Below are 6,000 nucleotides of genomic sequence, written 5' to 3'. Positions count from 1 at the left end.
CCTGGGTTATGGAGTAGGTTGAGACCCGCAGAGAGAACAAGACCTAAATGTTGCAGGTGGTTAAAGGGAAATGTGTCTCAATACCCACTCATTTAAATTTCTCAAGTTTTCTGGGGGAAACACAATGGTCACACTACTGAGCTGTTTCCAGAAAACCATCCCCAGGTTCAAAGGCCTCTCATCCCCCCGCCCCCCCTCCCCCAGGTCTTAGCTCTTCAACTGGCGTGAGAAGGAATTTAATCCAAGGGCTCCTTCATCAGTCCTCACATTACACAGACTTTCTGTAACTAATCTTCTCAAGACACCCCCCCTGCCCCCCACCCACCAACCTCAGCAATGAACACGATGGAGTGTGCTTCCTTCCTCCTGCAGAGAGACATGTGCAGGACAGATTCAGTTGAGTGAACGTCTCTTAAGATGAACATTCTAAAGCCTTTTTTCTCTAGATTGTAATTATACTAGAGTGAGTCAGATGTTCTCAGCGTTAGTTACATGGTTCATCCCTTCCAGCATTATCTACTTTCCGACCTTTCGTTTGGAGTTAGTTATGTGGCTCTTCCCTTCCAGCATTACCTACTCTCCAATCTTTCGTTTGGAGTTTGAAAACACAGCACCAACACTTTTTTGCCATTTTGCTCTTATCCTCCATTTTTTTTTCAGTAGTTTTTACAATCTCTGAAAGATTTTGTAATGTTTATTCCTTGGATTATTTTTATTACTAATTTGCTACTGCTGATAAAATGAAACCAACTGATATTTTATCCAGTCACAACAGTGAGGTCTTTGTAAGTTTTAAGAGTTTACCATAAAAATCTTTAGTTTCTCTATGCAAACCATCTGTCAGACATGCTCAGTGCAGCTGGCCACTTGCCAGCATCATTTCTGCGACACCATCGGATACCCATAGCTAAAGCGCATCGCTGACTAGGCTTCCTGGCACTAATGGAAAAGGTTTGCACAAGGATATGTAGAACTTTTTGTTGCATCGTTCATGAAGATCTTTAATCTGCTCAGGAACTTATCTATGTTCATAGTTTGCTGGATGGAGTATTTTTTAACTTTTTAAAATACTTTTTGCTAAATTTTATGAACTGTGTCTGCAGCAATTGAAAGATAACCCGTTTCATTGTTCTCTTACCATACATTGAAACTCTTTTTAACAACTTCTTTCTTGAGAAAATACTGTTATTCTTATTGAAAACAAAACTGAAATCACTTGAAAATAATTTCTTGAGGGCTTTGCGTTTGTGCTTATAAACATCTTAGTCGATACTTTAAATCATATGCATTTTTCCTTGTTTCAGGATCAAAGTTGAACTAGTTTGAAGAAGGGAATGAGAAGGGCTGCTGAGGAGATGACTGTGCTGGTGAAATCTTTGCTGCAGCAGCATGAGGATCTGAGTTCAGATCTCCAGCAGGCATGTGCAAAGCAGGGCGTGGTGGTCTGGACCCGTGGTCGCAGAGCTGGGAGGGTGGAGACAGGTGGATTGCCCGGCCAGTGCCTAGCGCAGTGCACTCTAGGTTCCTTGAAAGACCTTGTCTCAACACAAAAAAGAGAGCCATCTAAGAAAGCACCCACGCTTCACACACCCATGCCCATATGCACACTTACCTGCACACAAGCATGTGTTACACACAGACACATATGCACATGCATTCAAAGTAAATTAGAGCATTTCCCCATTTTCCACATCTCAAAATGGTGTACATGTGGTTGTAATGACTGAAAAATAACAGAATTTGTCAAGTATTCATTTTGTTTCATGCTCTATTCTAGTATGAATTCATTTAATCTGTAGGGAAGTACTACGAGAAAATTATTACTATCCTGTTAACACAAAATCACTTCTCTCCACTTAAATGGCTAAGAAGAGCAGAACGAGAGAAGGAAGACAAGAGAATGAGGGAGCAGCCTGAAACAAGGGGCCAGCCACCCAGTCAGCCATAAAATGAAAAGGAAAGAAAGACATACAGCATAAAGTGAGGTGGGATTTCCCTCTGTTTGTTGTGAATATGTTTTATTGCCATTGGTTAATAAAGAAGTTACTTTGGCCTATGGCAGGGCATAATATAGGTAGGTAGAAAAACTAAACTGAATACAGGGAGAAAAAAAGATGGAGTCAGGCAGATGCCAAGGAGTCGCCCAAGAAGCAAGATGTGAGGCAACAAACTATGAGCCTCGTGGCAAAATATAAAATAATAGAAATGGGTTAATTGAAAATGTAAAACCTAGCTAAGAATATGCCTGGGTTGTTGACTATACAGTGTTCTAATTAATACAGTTTTTGTGTGATTATTTGGGTCTGGGTGGCCAGGAAATGAAAGTGTAATCTCCATTTACAATGAGGAAAAGTAAAAAGCCCTGAGGCCAAAAGTAGATAAAGAAAAACAGGTTAATTTAAGTTAAAAGAGTTAGCCAAAAAAGAGCTAAGCTAAGGCAGAGCACTCAAAACTAATAATGTCTCCATGCCATGATTTGAGAACTGGCTGGTGGCCCAAAAGGACAAGGCAGGTATACAGCATCATTTCCAAACATATGAGAAGTAATAACAGAGAAAAGGGCAGGTTTCAACTCTTCTTATAAAGCTAATATTTGCTGATAAGGAATAAGGATTCATCAGCATATAAAGAGTAAGGAAACTAGGTGTCATTGTGAAGCCCATGTGTGACCAGCCTGGGCTATAGAAGACCCAATATATAAAAACAAACAAATGAATAAGTTATAAATCATGGCCTCTGTGGAGTTTATTACAGGCATGAAGTTGACTCAGTATTTGAGAAACACATCCACTGTACTTCATTCACCATAGTAACAGCTTAACCAGGAAAAAGAAAATCTCATAACGATGTCTAGTGATGAGGAAACGGGATTTAAGAAAACTCGACTAATATTATACTTGATGGTGAAGATCGAATGCTACCCTTCTCTCCAACTGTGAGAAAGACAAAAGTTTGTGTTCCCCACGACACCTGGTCACCCCAGTTTAGGAAGTACCCCATCCCTGTAATAATGAATACAGATTATAGGAGGAATGCAGATTATGAAATATCTCTGTACATTAAATAATTCTTCCTGCAAGAAAATTTGAGGAATCTGTTTTGAAATACCTTCTAAGTTCAGCAGAGTCACAGGATGCAGGATACAAGATAAATCACACAGAATTAACCCATGTCTTGCCAGTAGTCAGGGATCAGAGATTCAGTCCCACAGCCTCGGCAGCCTGAAAAGTTCTGCTAATCTTTTAGGGAACTCAAACCACATCAGAACTCCCTGGGTTTGCCAGTAAGGTAAAGCAGAACTGGAGAGTTTACCCAATATATTCTAATATAGGCTCAGCATGTGGGCTAAATAGGAAGAGAGATGCATAGAAAGGAACACATACCTAAGTGTGGGACCATTCTTTCTGAGTTAAAGTAAGTTCTACTCAAATGTAGGGATGGGCTCCTCGGGTAAGAGTTCTAATAACAACACAGGCATGTGTGCATGTAAGATTCTCAAAGATGGCCACAGAGGTCTTAGCATTAGCAATATATGCATACCATTTTGGTAGCTTGCAACTTTCATATCTTGGGACTGACCTAGGCACTCTGCATATACGTTACAGTTGTGTAGGCAGGCCCTCAGGACTCTGAACAGTGGGAAGAGGGGCTGTCTCAGACTCTTTTACTGACTTTTGAGACCATACTCCCCATACTGGTTTGTCTTGATTATCCTTAATACATGGGAAGGTGCTTAGTCCTGGTGCAACTTGATATGCCATGTTTCATTGATTCTCATGGAAGACCTGTCCTTTCCTGGGTGGATATGAAAGAGGAGGGGATTGGTGTGGGGTAGAAGAAAAACTGGGTTGGGGGTGATTGTGGCCAGGATGTAAAATAAATAGACAAATAAAAATAAATAAATAAATAAATAAATGAAGAAATAAATAAATGCCAAAAAAAACAAGAAAAAGATTTTTTAAAAAAGCTACATACACATATTTCTTTCTTCTGATAAGTGAGCTTGTAAAGTGGTTCCGGAGATAACAAATAAAACCAAAAGGCACTAGGATGTTACAAGAAGTACGTGTTCTTGCCCTGGAAATGGGATTCCTGGAAAACCATCTACAGGAAAAAAAAAAAAAAAAAAAAAGGAAAGGCTATGAACAGTTTGTTCACGATGCTAGAACTCCTGCTTCTCTGGCTAGAGACTCTGACCAGATTCCAAATATCCCCAAGATTCTTTAGTTTACTACCGGGCCTCGTTACCAACCATCACGTGGCCATTAATGTATCACTTCAGTGAAATACTTAGCTCAAAATTATCAAAACATTTATGAAACACAGGTACTGAAAACTGCCAAGCATTGACGAAAGAAATCAAGGAAGATCTTAGTAAATGAGAAACCCTGAGGTCATTCATCAGAAGACCACAATTATTCCTACATCAGCATTTAAACAATATAATTTTAAACAGAATTTCAAAAAGATGTTTTTGTAGCCATGAACAAACTTATTTTCAAAATTATATGTAAAAGCAAAGGTACTAGAGTTGTGATTAGATAAATTTCCAGAGATTTTCTTTTTTTTTTAGAGGAATCAATAAATTTCCAACCAATAACTGAGCTGTCCGGTTTCATTTATATTACTTCTTAAAGTGACATCATAGGCACAAAGAACTTATTAGTGCTGATGGAAAACCAAAGAAGTAGAGAGAAGAGGGAAATACTTGATCTATAAATGGGAAGTATAAGGAGTTATGTGGTGGTAGAAATGACCCATGTCTTGGTTGTTTTAATGTCTGTATGCTTGTGACCTAGTAGCGTAGTTATGAATGGCATTAACATGCAGGTAAATTGCATTAATGATACTGTTCCTTACAACCATGTGTGTATTTGCAATCTTTTCATTCCACTTTTAAAATAGTGTGTAAGGAAAAAAGAAAGATACAGACAAATCTAATCTATCCAGGAGTCATGTTTAATTCTCAAGTACATAATATTTCCTATGTGTATATTTTTAAAGCTTTAAAAATGAAATGAAAAGGATAGTTTATCCATTCATCTTTTAGAGCTCGAATAAATCTACTACAAACACTTGAAAGAAATGGAAATAAACAGTGAAAACCAGGGATGCTACCACTTGTGAATAATAGTACATTGTAAAATAAAATTCTGGGAAGTGCTTATTACTTCCACGAATGCTACTATAGTTTAGCAGTAAGAAATTAATTCATGACCTCTATTGCATTAATATATCAAAGAATAATGGCCATCTTAATTAACTGGTAAAGCAATTCCTTGTGCAAAGCTATAGAAAAAAGTGTGGGTAAATACTCTTTTCACCGTCAAACAGTATCTCCCTGAAACCAACTGCCAACACTACACTACACAAAGAAATACTAGAATATTATTATTCAACATTAAAAGGTCAGTTACCGTTAAAGACAAAGCGAAACAGCTGTTGCCACCATCACTATAACTGTGTTACTTGTCTGTTGCTGTGCCAAACACCATAACCAAAGCAATATATAGAAGAATTCATTTATTTGGACTCCAGAGGGTTAAATCCCTCATAACAGGCAGCATGGCAGTAAGTTGCAGGAGCAAGAAGTTGCGAGTTCACATTTTCAAACCCAAGCAAGAAGCACAGAAAGTGAACAAGAAGTGAGGGGAAGAGGGGTGACTATAAACACTCAAAGCCCTACCCAGATTACGACTTCTGCTAGCAAGGCTCCACTCCCCCAAAGTTCCATGACCTCCGCAAACAACACCATTGACTGGAGACCAAGTGCCCAAATACCAAACACCTAAGACTATGGGGAGCATTTCTCTCTCAAACCTCCTCAGTAACTATTATACTACTTGTGATACCAGTAAAAATATCTGAAATACTATTGAAGAAAACCAAAAACTTTTACTGCATAATATATATAAGAGGTACATAAATAGATTCTCCCTTAAAGGCAAACTTTAGTATAGCAAATAAATACTTAGTCATCAAATTTACCTTTATATTAAA

Source organism: Myodes glareolus, chromosome 1, assembly GCF_982192425.1.
Source record: "Myodes glareolus chromosome 1, mMyoGla1.1, whole genome shotgun sequence".
Lineage (NCBI taxonomy): Eukaryota > Metazoa > Chordata > Mammalia > Rodentia > Cricetidae > Myodes > Myodes glareolus.
The sequence above is the reverse complement of the archived record's forward strand: the minus strand, read 5'-3'. Positions refer to the sequence as shown.